This window comes from Mus musculus, chromosome 9, assembly GCF_000001635.26.
Source record: "Mus musculus strain C57BL/6J chromosome 9, GRCm38.p6 C57BL/6J".
In the NCBI taxonomy this organism is placed as follows: domain Eukaryota; kingdom Metazoa; phylum Chordata; class Mammalia; order Rodentia; family Muridae; genus Mus; species Mus musculus.
Genome location: NC_000075.6, coordinates 31,275,597 through 31,299,912, shown reverse-complemented (window position 1 = coordinate 31,299,912; position 24,316 = coordinate 31,275,597). Strand labels below are relative to the sequence as shown.

The 24,316-nt window shown below is 45.8% G+C and overlaps 1 protein-coding gene and 1 long non-coding RNA gene across 11 annotated transcripts in view; both read right to left on the bottom strand.

Annotated features, from left to right (window-relative positions):
• Prdm10 (PR domain containing 10) overlaps window positions 1–23,803 on the bottom strand; it is a 105,622-nt gene extending 81,819 nt beyond the window's left edge. For 9 of the 10 annotated variants that reach the window (XR_870532.3, XM_006510464.4, XM_006510471.4 and 6 more), the window contains exon 1: window positions 19,251–23,803. The gene's annotated coding sequence lies outside the window, so the exon portion shown is untranslated. The remainder of the gene's footprint in view (window positions 1–19,250) is intronic. The other variant, NM_199315.2, reaches the window with a different exon arrangement.
• Window positions 18,188–18,984, bottom strand: Gm10910 (predicted gene 10910). Its single transcript, NR_165839.1, has one exon. It is a non-coding gene; the product is annotated as a predicted gene 10910 (long non-coding RNA).
• Window positions 23,804–24,316: the final 513 nt, after the last annotated feature.

Genomic DNA, 24,316 nt, shown 5'->3' with positions numbered 1-24,316 from the left:
TCAAAAACGTCCTCAAATACTTACCTACTAAAGGAGATGTTTCGGTGGTGGCGGTTCCAGGGCCAGCCCCAACCCTCGGCAAGCACACTGCCACTGCACTACACCCTCTCAGTATTTTCATCTTTACCCTTTTGGAGGAGGAGGAGTTTTCAAGAGAGGGCTTCTAGAACCCAGGAGTTTGTGGCCACCTTCAACAGGGTAGGGAAGCCCTGCCTGGCTAGAAATATGCAAAATAAAGCCAGGCGCAGTGGTACATGCCTATGGTCCCAGCCCTTGGGAGGAACCTAGTTTTTAAAAAAAATTTCTAGGGGCTGGAGAGATGACTCAGTGGTTAAGAGCACTGACTGCTCTTCCGAAGGTCTTGAGTTCAAATCCCAGCAACCCCATGGTGGCTCGAAACCGTCTGTAATGAGATCTGACTCCTTCTTCTGGAGTGTCTGAAGAGTGCTACAGTGTACTTACAGATAAATAAATTAATAAATTAATAAATCTTTAAAAAAAAAGAGCAGATAGTGGTAGCACATGCCTTTTAAAAAGGAAAATTTCTAAATAAAAATAACTTAGACAAAACACTAGTCATACACATGTTCATTGTTCATGTGTGTACAGGTGTTTGTGAGGGGAGGGAGGATGTTAGTATGTGTTGGTGGGGATGCTTGTGGGAGGGTATTGGGGGCGGGCAGCAGTCAAAGCTGGATATTCTCCTCATTGTCCCCATCTTATTACTTGAAACAGGTCCCTCACTGACCCTAGAGCTCAATTGGACTACTTGCCAGGAGGCCCCAGGGTTCCTCCAGTCAGCAGCCCGTGTGCTGGTATTAAGATTAAGGGGTGTACCACGGTGCCCTGCTGTTATATGGTCCTAGGGAATAGACTCGAGCTCTCAGGCTGTGCAGCACACAACTTAGGCCACGGCAAGTGACTCTCCCCAAGCCCACTTCACTTGGATGTATTTTTAGCAGGCACAGCCTTGGACTCAGGGTCTGGTGCCAGTGTTCCCAGTGAGCTGTGTCCTAGCTCCACGGTGACAATTACTATTACGTAATTTCTTCACAGCTCTAGGTGCTTTCTGAACCTTTTGCTTTTCTGCCTGTTTTCATTTTGGAAACAGGTCTCACTATGGAGTGCAGGCTGCCTTTGAACTCACTATCCTCCTGTTTCCACCTCCTGAGTGCTAGGATTTTAGGCGTCACTGTGACATGCTGCCCAGTTTTAAATTCTTTTTAATGGTGTTCAGTCTGGGGTTTGTTTGTTTGTTTGTTTGCTTGTTTTATGTCAAGGTCCCATCAAGACCCCAAGCTGACCTCAAGCTGAGCATGTAGCAGAGAACGACCCTGAATCCTGATCCTTCACCTAAGTGCTGGGCTAGCTCAGGAAGGACTAGACAGTGACCGCTAAGACTGAGCAGATCTTTGTTTCTATACAGCTGATGCGTACTGCACTGTAAACAGCCCTGCGGTAGCCAAAACACTGCAGTAATTAGACATTTTTATTGGATTAAATTTCAAAGTCCAACATTATCGAGCCCTCTTGTAGACCCCTGCCAGTTTCACATCTTCCCCATTCAAGAGGTAACCCTTTATGGCTATTGATTGGTCTTGCTTCGTTTGGTTTTGGTGCTGGAGACCAAACTCTGCCCCAGCAACCCTAAGCATTTACCCTACATCTGAGCCTCACCTTGGGCAACAGTGACTTCCAAGAAGCGCTGAGCTGGCTGAAGCCTGGTCCACCCCTGCATCTTACACTGTATGTCTGGGCTCCACTTCGCCCAGTACCTTCCACAACCACTCACCACAGCTGTCATACGGCTTTTGAGACAGGGTCTCTCACTGAATGCAGAGCCCACAGGTTGGCTGGCTAGTGGCAATCAGAGATCCACCAGTCCTGCTCTCCCCAGCTCTGGGATTATAGGCACAGGATGCTGTTCTGAACTTGGGTCCTCAATTACTTTACCCACTGAGCATCCTCCCAATTTCTAAGCTCTCACTTCAAAAAGGAAACTTTTCCTTCCTTCTTTTTCCAACTGAGAATACAACCCCAGCCGAAAAGACACCTCTCCAGATGCATGTGCCAAAGGCAAGCCTACACCACACTCCTCACCCCACTGGGCCTTTCAGTAGGATCTGCAACCTCCTTATCCTTAGAGCCCTGTCGCTGATCCTGTCTCAAGAGCATCTCGATCTGGCTGCAGCTGTGTTGCTTGGGCTCTCTCCAGGCCCTTCCCCACCCCACCCCCTGTAGCTTTATACCCTCCCCAGGTTCACCTGCTCCAAGGACAGGTGCAATGCTTTGGCAATATTATAGAAAAACTAATTGCTTTACATCATTCAGATGCCAAAGTCACTGTTACCTCCTTGGATGGCCATTCTGACACTCTCACCTGAGTCTCCTTTAACATTCTGTTAGGCATTACCATCAATTAAAAAGACTGGACATCCAGAGATGTGGCTCAGTGGCAGAGCACTTACTTACCCTGTGTGAGGCCCTGGGTTCTATTCCTGGCACTTCAGGAGAAGAGAAGAGAAGAGAAGAGAAGAGAAGAGAAGAGAAGAGAAGAGAAGAGAAGAGAAGAGAAGAGAAGAGAAGAGAAGAGAAGAGAAGAGAAGAGAAAGGCAGGAAGTCAAGCATGGTGGTGCATGCCTTTAATCCCAACAGAGCCAAAACTCTTGAGTTTGAGGCCAGCATGGTCTACATAGTCAGTTCCAGGCCAATCAGGGCTATGTAGAGAGACTATGTCTCAAAAAATTATTAAAAATTACCTATAACTGCTAACACGGTGAAGAAATTGTATGTGACATCAAGATCTATACCTGAACTTGAATAAACCAGAAAGGGTGAAAAAACACTAAAGGGGAGGGGCAAAGTATTTCTGAGAAGATTTGAATTCTTGCCCTCTATACAACTGAAAAGGTACAGAGAGTTCAGCTGCTCTTATTATGAAAAATTAAACTTAAAATCCATTCTTTTGCAAACAAAGAATAGGCTGGAAGCCAGATACGGGAAAGGAATTCTTTAAAAAGTGTGACTGTCATACTACAAGGCATTCACTGGTGACTACTGGCTTACGTGTCCCCTCACCCACAATCTGTGACCCACAATCAGAACAGCACTGCAAGGTCTGTTGAGCATCTCCATACCCCAGCAGAGGTCTCTGCACCCACAGTGCTTACAGCAAGGTACAGCTAGCATGAGCAGGTCCAAGGTGTGGTCTGCTACAATGCAGGCCTTCTGCCTCGACACCCAGTGCTCCCAATCTGCTCAGTGAACAGGAAAGGCCAGACCCAGGATGATAATGATATTGGAAATCACACAATAGCAGTTTGTAGCTGTAAGTCCTTATGTAATTCTTTGTGCCTTAACAAGCCTTTCCAATAGCCTACCACAGACCAAACTAGTTCTTCCTTCAGCTCTGGCACTGCCATATGCCACTGCTGGAAGAGGTGCCAGAACTTGAGGCAGGGGAGTTAAGTCACTACAACTGAACCTCTCCCATACAAATGCTAGCAGCGCAGTTATCCACAGCTACCATAGAATGGTGAAAGTAAAAAATAAATACAACAGGGCTATGGTATGTATGGCTCAGAGGTGTGGCTTAGCACGCATGAAGGTTCAATCTCTAGCACCAAAAAATAAAAAGTAAATTAAAATGGAATTATGTAACCAAAAAACTATAGAAAGCACATAATGCATGACTGATACATGGAAGCCTGCAAAAAGGCCCCTTGTCATGAGTGCGGTTGCTAATAAAACTACTAACAGACCTCATAGCTCATGGACATCCTCAGATTTCTATAAGAAAAAACACACCACAGAGTCTTTTTGCTCTTGCATAGGCAACACATCCCTCAAATTCAAGGCGTACAAGCTGTGAACTATAAACTCCCCACTAAAAGTAAAGGTTTGCCCAGCTTCAGAAAAACAACAAGACAGAAGGCTGGAGTAGCCCAGTAGTGGAGCACTTGCCCAGCTTGTATGAGATCCTGGGTTTGGTTCCCCAGGACATCTTTTTTAAAAAAAATTAAACATAGGTGTGGGGAGTTCAGTTTCAGCAAATACTGACATTCTCAGTGAGAGCCCAGCCTAGCACCAGGCAGCATTTGCAGGCCATGTTGCTGATTACACAACAATGATTCTCTCAAAGACGTTCTAGTGTCTACGATCCTCATTTTGGTAGGATAGCTTCATTTTCTCAACTTTATTCTACATTTTGATATAGGAAGATAAGAACAAATGGTGAGACTATAGAGAAACTAGAACCTTCATATGCTGTCGGTGATTAAAATACTGTAGGCTCTTCAGTAAAGAGTCTGGCAACTGATCAAAAGTCTAAATAGCTATCAAATGACACTGATTCCTTATGAAGATATAACAAACCCTAGTGGAGTAACATATTTCCCCAAAGAACTTGTCCATAAATATTCATAGTGTTAGTCATAAGAGCTAAAACTGGAAACAATCCAAATACCCATCAGCTAACAAGAAGATGAATAAAATACAGAATATCTATATACTTATATACTTATAAAAGGGATGTAGAATTGGGAGGGTAAGGCAGAAGGCTAGCAAGTTCGAGGCCAGCCAGGTCTTCACAGACAGGCCATTTCTCAAAACGAAAATCAAAACCAAAACAAACCGCAGCTACCCATGTTCCTACAGCAACACTGATTAAACTCCATGGGTTGCCAAAAGCTAAAAATGAAAGGAAGGATTAAAAAAGGAAGGAGGAAAGAAGGAAGAAGGGAAGGAGGAGAGAGGAAGGGAGGGAGAGAGGGAGGGAGGGAGGGAGGGAGGGGAGCAGGAGGGAGGGAGGGAGGAGAGCTCTATCACTGAGCTAGATTCCAGCTTTTGGTTTGGGGTTTTTTTTTTTTTTTGGTTTGGTTTGGTTTGGTTTTGGTTTTGGTTTTTTGCTTGTTTGTTTGTTTGTTTCTTTGTTTGTTTTTTGAGACAGGGTTTCTCTGTATAGACCTAGCTGTCCTAGAACTCACTCTGTAGACCAGGTTGGCCTCAAACTCAGAAATCCACCTGCCTCTGCCTCCCAGGTGCTGGAATTAAAGGCATGTGCCACCACTGCCCGGCGGTTTGGGGTTTTTTGGTTTTGTTTTTTTTTTTTTGTTGTTGTTGTTTTGTGTTGTTGTTGTTACTGTTTGAGACAGGGTCTCACTTTGTACCCCAAGCTAGCCTGGAACTTATGCAAGACTCCAACCTTGGCCTCTTAAGTGCTGGAATTATATTCATGAACCACCACGCCCAGCTCCAAGGTCTATTCATGATTAAAAAGATGGAAGTTTAAACAATATAAACTTTTACCAAGAGGAAACGTGTAACTTGTGAGAGTTCCAGGACAATGCTCAGGTGTGGTACCCATGAGAAGGAAGGGTCAAAACAAAACAAGGGGTGGGGGGCTTGACTCAGTGGGTAAAGTCTCTTGCTATGCAAGATAAGAACTAAACCCTAGCACCCACGTGACGCCCAGAGCATGCCTGAAATCTCAATGCTCCTTCAAGACTCAAAAAGGAGGAGCATCCACAAGGCACTCATGGGCCAACTAGCCTGGTGTGTTTACTATCAAGCAAGGCAGCTGGCAAGGACTGATCCCGAGGTCGTCCTATGACTGCATGTGCACCATGTTGGCACTCACACAGGCAAAGCTATTTTTTTAAGCATCAAACAGGAGCTGAAGACACAGCTCAGTGATTAAGAGCACTGCTGTTTTTCCAGAGATCCCAGGTTCAGTTCCCAGTACGAACATGGAAGCTCACAACTGTCTGTAAGTCCAATTCCAGGGGATCCTACCCTCTTCTCCAGCCTCTGCAGGCAGCTTGGTACCAAGTGGTGTACAGACATACATGCAGGCAAACATTCACATACATAAAATCATAAAGTAAGACTAAAAGGAAGAAAAAGAGAAAAGAAAGAAAAAGCATCAAGCGGTGGTTAGAATGGTCTAAACCTGGTCTAAAAGGTGGAAATCTTAAACCTCATCCTGCTGATCTACCAAGACTTTCAAGGTTCATAAACCAGTTTTTCTGACTTCAAACAAGGAGCTGGTGAAAGGCGAACTTCAAGGCCTGACTCGTGAAGAATCCCTCGTAATCAGTTGCACATCAAAAAAAAAGCACAGAAATCTTTGTAAATCTCCAGGTGATCCTGGTGTAAGTCAGACCTAACTCCAGCATAGCACGGAAAGAAAACTGCACAGTCGTTTGAAAAGCAACTTGAGGGCTCCGTACCATGAGGTCAAGACCCGCTTCTGATAATCAGGGCAAAGAGAGCTCAGAATTCTTAGCCATCTTAACAATCTGAATAAATATCCATATGCAAACTTCCAAAGGTCAGAGCTCCCACTCTAAAACAAACAAACAAACAAACAAACAAACAAACTTGGTCTGTATAAAAAGCTCAGCTCAAGTAAAAAGGCACTTGAAACCAAGCCTATCACCTGAGTGCAATATCTGGAACCCACACCAATAGAAGGACAGAACCAGCTCTTGAAAGTTGTCCTTTGACCTGAACACGTGCACACATACACACACACCCAGATACACACACCCAGATACACAGACACACAGTCACACAGACACACACACATACACTGGAGTTGGAATAAAACCTTTTTTATTGCTACACAATAACTTAGCAAGGACACGCACATCCCCCTTCAGGGTGCAACTCAGAGGATCCTTTCATCTCCCTGAGGGTCTCTGTGTCTTAGAGCCCTGGAGGAAGTAGGGTGAACTCTCTACCAACCAGGCTGTTCTCGCAGTTACTTGCCAGCTTCCCTTACTACATGGAAACAGCAAAGCAGTACCTACACCTCTGTGGATACCTAAAGGGAACTTTGAATGTAAACACAGACTCACAAAAGTCACCTCAAGACTAAAAGCTTGCTGTCAATGACTTAGTGACTAATACTGGACGACCCTGTTACTCACTACACATAGATTTACAAAGCTCCAGCACTTTCCCTCCAGCTCCCTTCCAAACAGCGGCATCATTTGTAGACAACTTGCAGGCAGACAGATGTCACCTGTGGCTTGGGTATGCCTCTGCATGGATTGCCATAAAGTAGCAGTCACAGTAACTAAGTAAGAAACGTAGCAGTGGGTCTCCTGCAGCCTGTAAAGCTGCAGGTGACCATGCCTCCAACATTACCAGCCTAACACCTCAGATAAAATCCCAGACAATGGAGACAGAGGCACAGTCTGAAGAAGTAACTTTGTTTCCTCAGTAACCTCATGCTAACTTAACCACTGAAAAAACATAGTCTTCTTCAGAAACTGACTGCAGACTAAGAAGCTAATTGGTACTGGTTTGAAGGCATTCCCTTTACAGCTAATCCACTGCCCAGTAGACAGGCTAATGAGGACGTTACCTGTTTCCCACTGCCAGATTTTCATTCTGCAACTCATGTGAAACGGGTGAAGTACTTTATAACAAGGTGATACATTCAGATCATGACACATTGATGCATTTGCTGCTTTTTCAAACTATCTGAGGTTAGGGATATGGCTCAGTGGTAGACACTTGCCTGGAATGTACAAGGCCCTGGATTCTATTGCCAACACAGTAAAGAACAAGAAATAACATTAAAAAGAAAAGAAAAGAAAAGAAAAAACCACCTATCTTGGGAGCTGACGAGATGGCTGGGTCAGTGAAGCGCTCACCATGTGAGCATAAAACCCTGAGTTGGGGTTCCTCACTCCTAGATTGAAAGGCCAGGTGTGGTAGCACACAGCTGTGACCCTAGCACTGGGGAGGCAGGCAGGCAGGACCAACGGAGCGTGTTGGCTAACTAATCTTGTTGAACTGGTGACCTCCAGGATCAGCAAGAGACCTTGACTCAGAAAATGTGCAAGTGATAAGTACCTAATGTACACTTTTGGCACACACACACAGTGCTCAGAAAACCTCTCTCACACCAGCATGTAATTAAAGTTTCTAATAATACTAAGCTTCCACCTCCCCCATCTTAATAAAACTCCTACAGTAGGTCATCAATCTCTGATCTGGTGTTCAGATATGGAGCCAGGACCCACCCCAACCCCTATACTGTGTCATTCTGTAGCTCACCTGTCCTGGAACTCCAGAGCATCCCAGCTCAGCCTCCAGAGGTCTGGCGTAAGAGGAATGTACTATAACCCCTGGTTATCACCAGGACATTTCTTTTTTCTTTCTTTTCTTTTTTCTTTTTTTGGTTTTTCAAGACAAGAGTTTCTCTGTGTAGCCCTGGCTGTCCTGGAACTCACTCTGTAGACCAGGCTGGCCTCGAACTCAGAAATCCACCTGCCTCTGCCTCCCAAGTGCTGGGATTAAAGGCGTTCGCCACCACTGCCTGGCTTACCAGGACATTTCTTAAAGCGTTTTCTCAGCATGGAGTGCTAGAAAAGTAACAGACTGGAAAACAAGCAAGGTTTTTTTTTTTTTTTTTTTTTTTTTTTTTTGGTTTTTCGAGACAGGGTTTTTCTGTGTAGCCCTGGCTGTCCTGGAACTCACTTTGTAGACCAGGTTGGCCTCCAACTCAGAAATTCGCCTGCCTCTGCCTCCCGAGTGCTGGGATTAAAGGCATGCGCCACCATGCCCGGCAGGTTTCATTATCTTGACAACTGAAATAATATCTTTGCTAACTCACATTGCCATTGGTAAGATAAAGCAGAATATTTGTTATTTTATACCTTGAGAGTAGAGACTATGTTGTGACTCAGTTCTATTAAAACTAAACTGTGCCTTGTCCAGAAAAGTCCTACTTCATTATTAAACAATCTACTTGGGAATAAATGTCTTTTTACTAGAGACATGAGTTTTCTCATACCTGATCCATTTCACCAGAAAATGTTTAACTTCAAAATGACAGAATTTTTAAAGGATGTGATTACTAATTTTTTTTTTTTCCTGCATGAAGAGGCATTTAAAAATCAGCTCTCCCAGCCAGTGGCTTTGTGATCACAAGTCCTTGTCCCCAAAGCCTGACCTGAGGCTGACTGCAAGGCCCCCATGGTTAAAGGTGAAGGCCACCTCTGCTGACCTCCACACAGGGTGTGCCTTCTGTGCAGGTGGCACCTCCAGGTTAGACTCATTGATGCCTGCACTGAGGGAGTTAAATGAGATCACAAAACTGGAATCCCTTGATAGATGCAGCTCTTTATTTTAAAAATCAGCATAATTGCAGTTGCACTGGCTCGAAATGCAGACTGTGGAAAGCCAGTGTTACCTGAGTAAACAAGGCGTGGGCAGTAATAACAGAGCCATTCCGGAGCAGTCTGCAGGTGCCAGGCACTATGAAATGCCCTGTAAATACCAGCTTTCAAAAAGTCCTCACCACAACCAAGAACGGCTGCTTGTCCAAGCTCAAAACACTTCGTGGGGCTTCACTCAGACCCATTACCACAGAGCCTGGACCTCTTTCCCCACTGCAGCAACAACTTTCACCCTAGACAGGCTGCCAGGGCCCGGCCTGGTTGGCATTTGCTGCTGTCTCCCAGCTTCCACCAGATGATGCAATCACAAAGCTAGACTGCATCTCAAGGGGAGCAGAGGAGGTGGTAATTTACTCAGCCCACAAAGAGCGTTAATTGAGCAAATTGCTCAAAAGCCAGAGAGCTAAGCAACTACAAAGCCACAGTGAAGGGTTCCCATTGGGGAAGGAAGGAAAGTGTGTGTGTGTGTGTGTGTGCGTGCGTGAGTGCGTGCGTGCGTGCGTGCGTGTGTGTGTGTGTGTGTGTATGTGTGTGTGTGTGTACAGGAACATGTACAAGCTAGCTGGTCTTTTTAAAGAGACAGCTGCCCAAAAGCCAGAGAGCTAGGTAACTAACAAAGTCATTACTGAAGGGCTCCCATTGAGTAAGAAAAGAGAGAGAGAGAGAGAGAGGGAGAGAGAGAGAGAGAGAGAGAGAGAGAGTGTGTGTGTGTGTGCGCGCGCGCACTTGTGATGGACATCACAGGACAATCTCAGGTGTCACTCCTCAAGCACTGTCCACTTTCTCAGTGTTCCTAAGACAAGGTTTTTTACTGGCCTGGATCTCACCAACAGTGAGCTTCACAGATTCTCGTCTTGGTCTTGTCTTGGCCGCCCTGCACTGGGATGACAAACTCCACCAGTGTCTAGCTTTAGTATCTACTGTTCGAATAATGTTGCTTTCCAGGAAGCTCTGCCAAAAAAATACTCTTCCCAGTCTTGTATGCAGATCACTACTGGTCAGCATCCTTAGGATTTGGAGTTGCCTACTTCAACTTAGATGTGTGAGAATATGGATGGGCTGGAGAGATGGCTCAGCCGTTAAAGAATAGGCTCACAACCAAAAATATAAGAGAATATGTCATTGTGGATTTAATTTATGTTCCCTTAGTTACTCACAAGGCTGAATAGACATAAATATATGGGTTTCTTTCTCATTTTCCAAGGGCCTGTTGAAGACTTTTGTCTGTCACACGTACACGCAGCACCTCGCTTAAGGAGTCTCTTCTCTAAGCAGAGGCTGTGCACGTACTTTTCCACATTAACTTCCAGAAGCTTGCTCATTATGCTCTTCACCTGCTTCCTGGGTGTTAGAATATGTATGAGCCTATTTCCGGACTGCTTATGGTGTTCAGTTGATATATCATTATTAATTTGTCAAAAGCAGCATTATGTTGTTTGAAGTATCAGTTCTTGGTCTCTGGCAGAGAAGTTTCCCAATCTGCCCCTTTAGAAGCAGTGTGTCTACTTCTTCATAGGCTGTAGCAACACACATAAACGTTTCCAGGTTTGCCATCTTTGCAACAATGGAAGGTCCTTGAACTTCTGTAATCCCATATTACTCAAAGTTACTCCAGAAAGTTTTAGATTTTCTTTTCTACAAAATCTTACATATATTTTGTTGAGTTTAATTTATCTGCAGGGGTAGGATTACACATCAGTCACAGACTCTTGACTGGCACATGTTAAGGTTCGCAGTTGATCAACAGCACCACAAATAAATAAATAAATAAATATAAATATAAATATATATATATATATATATATATGCACACACACACACGCACATACTCTGCCGTTTATAACTGTTGAAAACCATGCATCTGGAGGTGTGGTATGAAAAAAATATTTTTGTAAGAGGAAAAGATGTCTTAGTTAAAAATGCCCTAAAGAAATGTTGGGCATGGTGGCACATGCCTTTAATCCCAGCACTAGAGAGACAGAAGTAGAGGCAGGCAAGAATATCTGTAAATTCAAGGTCTGCCTGGTCTACATAAAAGTTCCAGGCCAGCCAAGACTACAGAGTAAGACCAAGTCTTAAAAGAGCATCAACAGTCAGGCAGTAGTTGCACACGACTTTAATCCCAGCACTTGGGAGACAGAGGCAGGTGGATTTCAGAGTTGGAGGCCAGCCTGGTCTACAGAGTGAGTTCCAGGACAGCCAAGGTTACACAGAGAAACCCTGTCTCGAAAAACCAAAAAAAAAAAAAAAAAAGAAAAGAAAAAGAAAGAAAGAAAAGAAAAGAACATCAACAAAATGTCCCCTAAAGGCCTATGTGTTTAAGGCTTGGGCCTCACCTTAGCACAACTGGGAGGTAGTGAACATTAAGAAGTAGGTACTTTCAGGTCACCAGGAGAAGGTGCCCTTGAAGGAGAGGGTGGGACACTGGACTCTTTCTTCACTTTCTGGTCATAAGGCCCTACCAATATGTTCTTACTGTGATAGGCTGTGGCCAGTTGGTCATAGAGAAGAAACTCCAAAACTATTAGTCAAATGATCCTTTCCTCTTTATAAGTTGATTATATTGAGTATTTGCTCTAGGGATGAAAAGCTGGGTAGCACAGAAGGAACTTGAGATAGTCATCATAAATATGAATATTACCTTACTAAAGCTTTTAAATCAAAGTCTACCAAAACAGTGATTTAATCTCATTTTAATCCTAGAATTGCTCTTTTGTTGAAGACATTTAAAAGAACCTAAATGTCACATTAAAAAGCATTCCAAGTCAGGTAGTGGTAGCATACGCCTTTAATCCCAGCAATGGGGAGGCAGAGGCAAAGAGAATCTGAGTCTGAGACCAGCCTGGTCTACAGAGCAAGTTCCAGGACAGCCAAGGCCACATAAAAAAACTCTTGTCTTGAAACCAAAAGAAAAAAGAAAATAAAAAGCATTCTAAGAGCCAGGCGTGGTGGTGCACGCCTTTAATCCCAGCATTCAGGAGGCAGAGGCAGGCAGATTTCTGAGTTCGAGGCCACCCTGTCTACAAAGTGAGTTCCAAGACAGCCAGGACTAAACAAAGAAATCCTGTCTCGGAAAAACAAACAAACAAACAAAAAAAGCATTCTAAGGCCAGGTGTGGTGGCATACACCTTTAGTCCTAGCACTTGGAAGGCAGAGGTAGGCAGATCTCTGTGCGTTCGAGGCCAGTCTGGTCTACAGAGTGAGTTCCAGGACAGCCAGGGCTACACAGAGAAACCCTGTCTCGGGGGCAGGGGGTAGGGGTGGGGGTGGGGAGAACACTATTCTATTGATGGCATGTTTTAAAGTTTTGGGGTTTTAGTTTGGTTAGTTTTGGTTTTGAGACAGAGGCTCACAAAGTAATGGTGATTGGCCTCCAACTCACTTGTAGATCTGGCTGTCCTCAAACTCATAGAGATCCACCTGCCTCTGTCCCATGAGTACTGGAATTAAAAGTGGGCACCACATGCACCCAGCACACACTAAGAATTAAATGTAAAGTTGAAAAGTTGGTCAAAGGGGGATGAAGCAACAGCTCAGCAGTCAGGACTGCTTACTGCGAGGCCCACAGGCAGGTGCTACTACCATGAGCAGGGATGTGGTAGAGAGATGGAAGAGAAAGAGAAGCAGAACAGTTTGGGGTACAATGGAGGGAGGCAGAATTGAAGAGTCAAAGGCAGTGAGGAACAGCCTGATGTGAATAGCTACAATGTCATCTGAAGCCATGATGGAGTCCTGGCCCACGCTGCAGCTGAGGGCAATGCCTGGGTCCGTGGCCCTGTGACAGCAGGGTTCTGTGTCAATGCCCATGGCCTGCACAGAGCTGGCCTTGCCCCTTGCTGACTGTACCACTCTGAAGAACACTCCCCACTTTACCTGGGCAGCACAAGAGAGCAGGCCCTGGGGAGCCATCCCAAGGGTGTGAGCATAGGAGAGCAAGCCCTGGCACTAATCTGCCATTTGTTTCTTTCGTTACTTTATCTTACTTCATTTTAGTTTGTTTTCTTTTAGGGGGAGTTTGCAAAGGCAGAGGGCACATATGAAGAGATGGGGAAGTGGGATTGGGGTACATGATGCGAAATTCACAAAGAATCAATAAAAAGACTTTTGATTTTTATTTGTTTTGTTTTTTAAAGAAAGTGCTTACTGGGCTGGAGAGATGGCTCAGCGGTTAGGAGCACTCACTGCTCTTCTAGAGGTCCTGAGTTCAATTCCCAGCAACCACATTGTGGCTCACAGCCATCTGTAATGGGATCCAATGCCCTCTATTGGTGTGTCTGAAGACAGCTACAGTGTACTCACATACATAAATAAATCATTAAAAAGAAAAAAGAAAGTGTTTCCTGCTCTTGCAGAGAACCAGGGCCTGGTTCCCAGCACCCACACCATGGCTCACAATCATCCCTAACTCCAATTCCAGGAGATCAAACACTCTCTTCCGGCCTCCAAGGGCACTTCTGCACATAGTGCTGACATACAAAGCTAGCCAGATAGACTATAAACTTTGCTTCCAGGACATGAGAAGTCAAGGCTGCACTGGGCTGGAAGCTTCATCTCAGTGACTAGCTGTCAAGGTGCTATAGGGTACTTTGTAGGCCACTAGGGGAGAAAAGTCATTAATAACAGCCTTCCTCAGCTGTAGGTTCTGCATGCTATACTACCAACCTCCCAGGCAAGCTGTATCCACTGTGCAATAGTGTATGACCGTTATGACAGTAACCAACTGCTTTGTGCTTGGGTTTGAGGCCTGTCCACAGTAGAGAATTCCTGCCAGGCATGTAAACCTGGTCAAAGGCCTGATGCTACAGGCAGGGATCATAGGCTGCAGTGAAGAAACTACAAGTATTGTGCTAAATAAATGTATTGTGTCCATCAAATTGCCTTCTTTTTTTTTTGTTTTGTTTTGTTTTTTGTTTTTTTGAGACAGGGTTTCTTAGTGTAGCCTTGGCTGTCCTGGAACTAACTCTGTAGACCAGGCTGGCCTCGAACTCAGAAATCTGCCTGTCTCTGCCTCCCAAGTGCTGGGATTAAAGGTGTGCACCACCATTGCCTGTCAAATTGCCTTCTAAATACTTATATTTATGCCCACAGACTAGTGCTGCTATCAGCTCTGGTCAAAATACCATCTTTGTTCAACAGGTAATAGTTACTGAAGAGATTCATAACTGGCTGAAGCACTAAGAGTAAGTAATTGCTGAATGCTGAGTCATAAATAGGGTATCTTTAACATACACATTCTTTTTCTCTCTCTCTCTACCCACCTCCCCACCCCCAACACACACACACAGACACACAGACACACACACACACACACACACACACACACACACACACACACACGTTCAGAGAAGATCAAAGAAGAACGGATGGAGGATGCAGGAGAAATGGCTCCCGGGTTACCAGTATTTGCTCCTTTGCAGAGAATCCGGGCTCAGTTCCCAGCACCTACATTGTGGCTCACAACTGTGTAACTTCAGTCCTTGGGATCAGGCAATCTCTTCTGCCTTTCACTAGCACCAGGCATACACATATGGTCCACATACACACACTCATACATAAAAGAAACCCTCGTTTTAATTTAAGGAATACATGGTGGAGAGCAATAAAGAACAGCTGCTGCCCACAGTCTCCAACTTCCACATGTGCACACACAGACAGACAAACTAGATCTCAGTTTGCTATTATGTTCAAACAATTAGCTGAATATGCATTAATTCTATAACATGTGACTCAACTATTAGGAAGTGGTTCGAAGACTAAGACACTCTTCAAAAGAATACTTGTGGGTTTGTGAGAGCTATCATAACCACTAGAAAAACCAAACACACCTACAATTAGCACTATTAGCGGACACTAGAAGAGCCTAAAGACAATAAGCACATGGTATTATTGCTGCTTGAGAACACCCCACCCCATCAGGCTAGGGCTGAGGTAGTCAAGAAAAATACAGGAGCCACATCATCTGGAAGTTTCCAGTAACCAGGAAGTTTAACCACAGAAACAGGTGAAGTTATGTTATTTAACTGTGTAGCCCACATATTATCATCTCAATATTTAAACTATTTTTTTCAGACTAAATCTCAAAAATGTGCACATCCACACTAGCACACTGCATACACATCATAGTTCAGAAGGTTGGCAGACACAGGCTACTGGCTAATAGGATACTGTATATGCTGCCGAAAGGGAACAGAGCAGGGAAACACTGAATAAGTCACAACCTTAGAGACCCTGATGCTGGAAGACAGTACAGAGGACAACCTGAAGTGAGTTCTCTCCTTCCACCTTTCGGGTCTCGGGACTGAGTGCAGGCCTCAGGTTTGGTACCAGGTGCCTTTAGCAGCTGGGCCATCTCTCCAGTCCCCTCACTCCGATTCTGAAGTAAATGAGTTAAACATGGCGTTACAAAGGTATTTCAAAAGGACAGGAACCAGATAGCATTCTACCACTTATATGATGATTCAACTCAACCACAAAAGCAGTAGAAAAATGTCTCTGGTATGGACCAAAGCACCCTCTTCACTCTCCCACTCCTATCCCGCCTGGCCCCAAGGAGAACTGCTGTAGATCCACTCTGCAAAAGTCTGATTGGCCCAAGCGGTTGTGTGGTAGGGGGAGGGGCATGCACTGGGAACTGAACTCAAGGCCTACACACTATGACACACCCCAGACAAACTCTGCCACTGAGCCATATTCCCAGCCCTAACGCTGCACTATTCTTTTCTTTTTTTCTTTTTTCTTTTTTGAGACAGGGTTTCTCTGTGTAGCCCTGGCTGTCCTGGAACTCACTCTGTAGACCAGGCTGGCCTCGAACTCAGAAATCCACCTGCCTCTGCCTCCCAAATGCTGGGATTAAAGGCGTGAGCCACCACGCCCGGCTCGCTGCACTTTTCTTAACTCACTAGGCTTAATTTCCACTTGTTAATCTGACAGAGTGTCTATCAAAAACAGAAACAAGTTCTGCATGTAGGAAAGCAGACAGCAGGACTGCGAGTGTCTACCCTTCTAGGAGAATATGTATTTCAATGGCAGTAACCATCTGAATGGCACTCAAGTTTAAAATAAACTACAACCAGATGCTTACGAGTTTTCACCATATAATCTTTTTATCAAATGAAATCCTGCAGTCACCATGTATTTACTACTGTGAAGTGTAAGCCTACTGAGGAAATGGAAATTACAACTCAGTGCTCCTCGGTTCTCGGCCGGTCAGTCAGTTCTACCTGGTGTCTAGAAGCCTATCCTTTTCTGTTGTTTTTGCTTTTACTCCTGGGTATGTGTGTGTGTTTACTGGCCTGTGGCTGCATACCGGGAGCCCAAAGACCAAGTATCTTTCTCGAATACTCTCCACCTTACTTTCTAAAACTGAGACATTCATGAACCCACTTAGCCTAACTGGGGGAAACACCAACTCCCCAAGATCAGCCTGTCTCCACCCCCAAGTGCTGTGTCACAGACATGCTGTGACGTAACTGGCTTTTATGAGGGTACTGGGAATTAGAATTCAGTTCCTCATGTTTACACAACAGACACTTTATCCACCAATCCACTGGCCCCAAAGTTTTGCTGGTTTCTCTGTGTAGCCTGGCTGTCCTGAAACTCAGCTCTATAGATGGATCTGCTTATGTCTCGCCAGTGCTGAGATTAAAGGTGTATACCAACTTTTTTTTAATTGTTCGGGATAGGGGTCCAGGTGTACAATGTGGAGTTAGTTCTCTCCTTCCACTAGTATATGGGTTCCTGAGAACAAACTCTGGGAACTGGGCTTTCCAGGCAGACAACTTTACCTGCTGAGCATCTTCTCACTGACCCAGGGTTTGCTTTTAGAAAGTAAAAGGAGCCAGATGTACTGGCATACACACCTTTAAGCCCAGGAGGTGGAAGCAGGCAGATGTCCTTGCGTTTCAGGCCAGCCTGGGTCTATCTTTTCAGGCCAGCTAAAACTGCACAGTGAGACTGTCTCAAAAGAACAAAGCAAAACCCGGAGTAGCAGGGCTTGGTTTTAATCTCCATTAATCCCAGCAGACACAAGCTGCTCTGAGAGTTCCAGGCCGGCCAGCCAGCCAGCACTGCACGTCTCAAAATAATGTTTTAAGTAAAATGAAGAAGAAAATGACTCTTTTAGTTCATAGGACTGAGTGTGGCAAATCACCAGTGAAGTATTTAAGCACCCATCTACACTTAAAACAGATATTAAGCCACAGGAGGTGCTCACACGAATATCTTGTGTACATTTGTCCTTGCATGCAAAGATCTAAAACACACCAATATTAGTAGTAAGGATTTTATCTAGTCATTATGTTTTAGGGCTTTTTAGTTCTTATGCTGTTTCTATGATAATCATGTGTTACTTATATTAAAAAGGAAATTGGCCAGTGCACTCTGAGGTCATACTGGAGTGGCATTCCATAATCACTAAATAAAAAGCATTTAGGGGGTCTGAAGACACAGCTTGCCTCACTTGGTCATGCTCACCTACATCAAGGTCTGCAATACAATGTACAAATTGCTTTTGGTGGAATGTTACAAATCATTACAAAATGTAAAAATGACTTAATCTGGGGGGGAAAAAAACAAACCTTAAGGGAAAACTAGAAGGTGTATGTTATTGGAATAATTGAGTCCGTTGGAAAAAAAAAAAATCTTGATCCATAATAAAAATGTAAACCTACTAAATGACAGAGGAAGTCGTTCTCCTGAAAATAGTTCATTTTGTGTCAATTTCGCCTCATTTTGTAAAAAGTAAACCCAGTGAAGTTACTAAATATACTAGATGACGCAAACATTGTATGTTACTTTGCCCCCAACCAATCCCGATTTCGTTTTTTCAGTCCTAGAGCAACAAATAAGTACAGTTCATGGGTGCAGAAGGTATTGTGGTGGCCCCAGCGGAGGCGATGGGTACAAAAGAATACAATGTAATGCCGCACACCCTCGGGCCCACAAAGACCTTACTGCTGCAGTGGCGCGAACAGGTCAGAAAGCGAGGCTAATCAAGAGTACCTTTTGCTTTAATGAAAAGTAGATACATTTGCCCTTAAACACAAGATTAGTGAAAGATGTGCAGGCAGGCTCTTAAGAATTCAGGGTATGGGATTTTTAGCTGGGTGGATTTCATCAATGACACCACAAAACCACCCCCTACTCTCTGGCTTAAGTGTACACACACATATATATCGGTTGAAATCCAACTAATCCATCTAACAAGGCTAAAATTAATGGCACCCGAATTTAGTAGCCTTCGTACACCGGGAAGGCAGATCGCAACTATGCCATTTTTCCTAGTACCAATTCAACCTGGCTACAGACTTTCCTAGTTTTAGCGTTAGCTCAATGAGAGCCCGACTCCTAAGAGACCCGCCTCGCTCGCCAGTTTTCTTGGTCCTCGGCCTCCGCCCTACCCAGCCCGCCATCGCGTTTGCAGACCGACCCGCAGGGGCGATCCCCACACCTCTGCGGGCGGGGTGGCTGGGAATCGCGGGCCGGGATACCCGCACGAGAACCCACGGCCGCGCGCGCCACCACCCCCCGCACGGGTCCGGCCGGCCGACACCCGCCCGCCCAACCGCCGCCCGGCGCGCAGGCAGCCCAACCGCCGTCCCGGCCCAACCAACGCGGGAGGGGAGAGAGGAGCGCACGGCCGGCCGGGCAGGCGAGCCGTTCGGGGGGCACGGGGCAGGCGGCGCGCCGGGGAGTCGAGGCGGGCGGCGCCGAAGCCCACGCTGGACGCGGGGCCCGGACGGCTTCCCGAAGGGGACTCTCCCCTCTCCGCGTAGAAGGTGCAGATGGTTTGACCCCCCACCCCGAGCGAGGTGCCTCGTCCCAGCCCCGGCTGGACTGTACCATCGGGCGGTGCCGCCGGGATTGCTCCCCCCACCACTACCATCAGTTCCCCCCCCACCCGGGTCCGCGGTCGGTTGGCCCCGGCCGGGCGCTGAGACGCAGAAAGAGCTGGGCGCCATTTTGGGTGGGACTAAGCAAAGACGAAACACTCTCCCAGGCGATGGGATCCTCTGGACCCCGGTTTATCCGGTTCCCTTAATCCTTTAGGTACTTACACGACGTTGGGTGAGGGGAGCTGGAAGATCAGCGGGTCCCGGATCCTCTCTCCCTAGGGGTGATGGAAATCAAACCCCCCCGCCGCCTCCAGGTGGTTCTTCCCGCCGCAGAGTGGGAGCAGCATAAAAGGCGGGGTCTTATTAGCATAATCTGCCTGGCAACCTGATCTCAACGTTATGTGATTGGCTAAACTCTGAAAGTCCCATGCTGTTCCTAGAGACTGGGAACGCTGGGCCGAATTGACAAGCCCAGATTTAAGAGTCATGACGAAAATCCTGGGACGCTAATTCAGTCGGCAGAGAAGCCAAAAGGAGACTCACACAATGGCCCAATGACTGAAGGCCTCTTTATTTCGTGCTCTGCAGTTCGTGTAAAACCCAATAGAAGAGCGGGTCTCTGGCGGTGCTCGCCTGCGTTTGTACTCTAAGCCAATCAGAAAGCCCTACTGTTTGCATTCGGGGTCAAGGCCCATCTAAGAACCTTGGCGGGCAAGTGAAGGGGCACAGTTCAGCATGCTTGAGCGTCCGCTGTGGGAGATCCAATGCACACCCGAGTTCCCAGCCCACCTGTCCCGATCCTGGAAAGCTCTCGAGGTGTGGGCTGTGCATATACCCGCCCCAGGGCGGACCTGCCCAGAACGCGCGCGCCTGGGGCACTACTGGGACACGCCTTTCCGGGACTACAGAAACCGGTTAAACAGACTGCGGCCCGCGGGCCCAGGAGTGGCCTATCAGCCTTCCAGACACAAGGGGACTGGGTCATCAGACCTTGCCATCCCCTTAGAGCGCCTACACTACCCCTCTCTTTTCCACCATTTACCATTCTGGAAAGGCGTTTTTCAGAAGCAATCGGAGTGAGGATGTGTCTCAGAGTGCTTGCCTACCACACTAAGTCCGGTGCTCCAGCCCCAGCACCACATAACCCTGGAGTTGTGGTGTACCCGGAAGGTGGAGGCAGTAGGAGCAGTTAAGGCCAGCTTAAGCTACTTGGGACTGGTTGAGGTTTAGTCAACAGTGAACAAACAAACAAACAAACAAACAAAAATGACAGAACTCCCTTCTTTCTTAACTTAGGACATCCACATCATACTGTCCCTAAAGACTGCCTTCTCAAAGTTCAGCCAGGTGTGTAGAAACAAGCTCAGGCTTTGAAATGAGACAAACTGGGAACTCCCCGACTGAAAACAGGAATGGCAACCAAAGGCCAGAGACCTTCGCTCTTTGTGTCTGCAGGGAATATTTTCATTGCCCATGACCTGTACTTTGCTGTGTTGCTTTGAAGGTTAAATGAGATCATACTTTAAAATTCTCTTCCAACACTGACTAGAACTTTAAGAAACAGAAATGTTAGTGATATTAAAGCCTTCAGAGAGACAGCAAGATAACCCAAACTCCTAGTCCCAGTTCCTGAGTGCAAAGGCAGACTTGTTTGAGGCATACACAGTTCCAGGCCAGCCAGCAGTATACAACAAAATTCAGGTTCCAAAACAAACCCCCGTACAAAACTACTGGCTAGCCAAGAAAAAAAAGAAATACCAGGAAACAAAAGACTCGAGGATAGCAAACATCCACAGGGAGAAATACTAAAGTCCATTCGACTATATTGCCTACAGCTTTGTTTAAATGCCTTGAGAACAGTGAAAAGCTGAGGCCAGTTTTTAAAACTCAAAGACAGGGCGGCTGGCCATGGGAGGCAGGACTTAAGGAAGAAGCTACGATTTGTTCTTCTGTAGACTTGGGAGCAGGACGTGGAATCAAGGCCGTCAGTCAGCAGGCCCTGCTGAACCCAGTAGAAAAGAAATCATGAAAGGGAGACAGATGAGCCGGGCTCGCATTTGTCACGTGCAGCACTGGTGTCTCCTCTTTGGATCTATTAAAAAGAAGCCATGTGCTTCTGGAATGTTTTATAGTAGCCAGAAAAGTCTCTGGAATGATTGCCAGAGGTAGATGGGTCCTCTATGGCCTTGGAAGGCTGCCATGCCCTGCACCCATGGCCTCTAGAGATCCTTTTGAGATTTAACAGTATTATATCTTCTCTGATGGATTAAGAGTCCCAGAGGTCAGGTTATCAGAGATGACAAGAAAGAAAACTCAACAGGAGAAACGAGACTACCTATCTAACTGGGACATAAGTAAATGCTCTAAAAACCTTCTTTTTTATAACCAGAATAAAGTTACTGTGATAGATGAAGCCAATTTTTATTTCTATATATTTCTTTTTCCTAATGTCTTAGGAATGTCTTCTTTGCAGTTGTCTTCATTCCTGTTTGTGTACATACATGTACATGTGTGTACACGGGTGCACTGTTAGGTCTCAAACCCAGAACAAATGGCTGAGGCGCTCATTAATGTATCAAAGCAGACAGTGGCCACCATGTTCTGCCTGCATCTTTCAGTCCCTACCTGTTATGTGATATGGTTGGCATACCCCTGCCCCTACCCTAAACTCCAACCTCGAGGCTGGGTTGCCCTTCCTCCAGCTGCTCTTCTGCCCATATAATCCAGCTGTTTTGGTTACCAATCCTTTTTGGTCCACCTTTACTCTCTTGGCCAGTCTCCTGGCCCAGGCTACCCACCTCTGAACTCTCCCAGATGTCTCTGCCCCTCCCTTTTATCTACAATAAACTTTCTCTAACATACCTAGAAGGGGTCATGTCCTTCCATTTTTATTTTTTTCATTTGTGAATGTGTGTGTGTGCACTCCATAGTTTATGTGCAGGGGTGCATATAGAAGCCAGAGGTCAGCTTCAGCTCTTGTTCCTCAGGATAGCTACCTATCTTATTTTTTAAAGTAGGTTTTCTTCCTGGGACTGGTCCTTAGAGATTCAGCTAGGCAGTCTGGTGAGTGAGTCCCAAGGCTCACTGCTGTCTCTGTCTCTCCGGTGCTGAGGATTACAAGCAGACACACATAAGTCATGCTTTTGTGTTTTGTTTTGTTGTGTTGTGTTTTCAAGGTAGGTTTCTGGGTATAGTCCCGGGTGTCCTGGAACTCTCTGTATAGACCAGGCTAGCCTCAAACTCACAGACATCCACCTACCTCTGTCTCCTGTGAGTGCCAGGACTAAAGGTGTGTGCTTCCACTGCCCCACCCCATGTCATGCTTTTTATGTGGGTTCTGGGTTATGTGCTCCTTCATTATCTCCCTAGCCCTAAGACATCTCATACCTACAGTACAGGAGACCTAGCAGGCAAGTGCCTTTCCACTGAGCCATAGCCCTGCCCTCTTTCTGATTTTTAATTTTCAGGTAGGGTCTCATTAAGTTACCCGGGCTGGTCTTGAACTCACTCTGTAGCTTTCAGGGTAGCCAGAATTAAAGGCCTGTGCTATCTGGCCTGTTCTAAAGCTTTGATAGGCACAAGTACTTCAGTGATGCGCAAGCCTACCAACTCTTCAACTGTCTGACGTCTCAAAAGGCTTGCTTGCTTATTTATTTATTTATTTATTTATTTGATTGTATACATACTAAAATTTTCTGTGCAGGAAGCATGCATGTGTGCCATGAGCCAGACACTGTTCTAAGCAATGAAGATGGGAGAGAACAGAAAAAGCGATGTCATTAAGCTTCCAGTTAAACGGAGGCAAGAACAAAGTTCCCAGATAATTCCAAGGGATGGTGTGACAAAGGAAATAATGCAGGGAAATGGAAAGGATAGGGATGCCAACTGTTGAAATGCGTGCCCCAAAGTCCCCAGATCTGTTTAGTTTTTGTTTGGTTGTTTGGGTTTCTATTATTTGGTTGGTTGTTTTGTTTTTGTTCCACCTTTGTTCCCCTTCTGGAACAAGGTAGCTATGTATGTAGCTGGCCTAGAACTCCCTGTGTAGAACAGGTTGGCCTCAAACTCACAGAGATCCTACTGCTTCTGCCTCCCCAGTGCTGGGAACGAAAGTATGTGCCACTATGCCATCTGGACAATGGCTCTGTTGATAGAGGATTTTCTCTGCAAAAATAGGGGCCTGAACTTAATTCCCAATGCCCTCATAAAAGATACCCAGTGCCATCATAAAAGCCAGACATGGTAGTATATGATCATAATTCCAGCTGTGGGGACAAGAATGCAGGGGAATTCATTCATTCCTGGACTCTCTGATGAGCTGCAAACTAATGAGAAACCCTGTCTCAAAAGACATAAATGACATTCCTAAAGAAGGCATTCAAGGTTGTCCTCCAGTGTCCATAAATGACACACATATATACTTTTACACACACACACACATATGCACTTTTAACAAGAAGTCCTCATAAAATACTAATAAGAATGGGGACTAGAAAAAGGCAAAAAGACCAGCCATGTTACAGTTTGAGGGAACATTCCAGTCTGTGAAGATAGCCTAAAAGCCCCCCCCCCCACACACACACACACAGGTGAAATACTCTTATATCTCATACAGAACATATTGAAATAGAGCATCACTTCTGAACACAGAACAGCAGGCCCTGGCTTTCTATAAGCTCCCAACAGAACATAAACCATGGCCTCAACAGAGTTCCTTCTCCAGGTGGTGGTGGCGCATGCCTTTAGTCCCAGCACTTGGGAGGCAGAGTCAGGTGGATCTCTGTGAGTTCAAGACCAAGCTGGTCTACAGAGAGAGTTCTAGAATAGCTAAGGCTATTAGAAAGATGCTCTCTCTCTCAAAAAACAAAAAGAAAACAGAATTCCTTCTCCAGAAGGAAGGAGGGGGTTGGGCAGAGAGACAGAAACAGTGTGCATGTAAAAACTGACTCCATAGTGTTGGTATTCTGTCTGGACTCCACCCCCAAAGATAATTGGCAATAGCAAGGTAGGCCTGGCCCTATAAAAGTGGATGCTTGTCCCCTCCCCTCTCTCGTTGCCTCTCTTTGTCTCTTGCCTCTCTCTCTTACATCTTGCCCCCCTTGCTCCCCTCCCCCCCACACATGGTCATGGCCCACCTCCACTTCTCTACTCTCTCCTTTTCTCTGCCTTTCTCTGCTTCTACTACTCTCTTAATTCCCCTCCCCATGCCCCAAATAAACTCTATTTTATACTATACCAGTGTGTGACTGGTCTCCCAGGGGGAAGGGATGCCTTGGCATGGGCTGGCACCC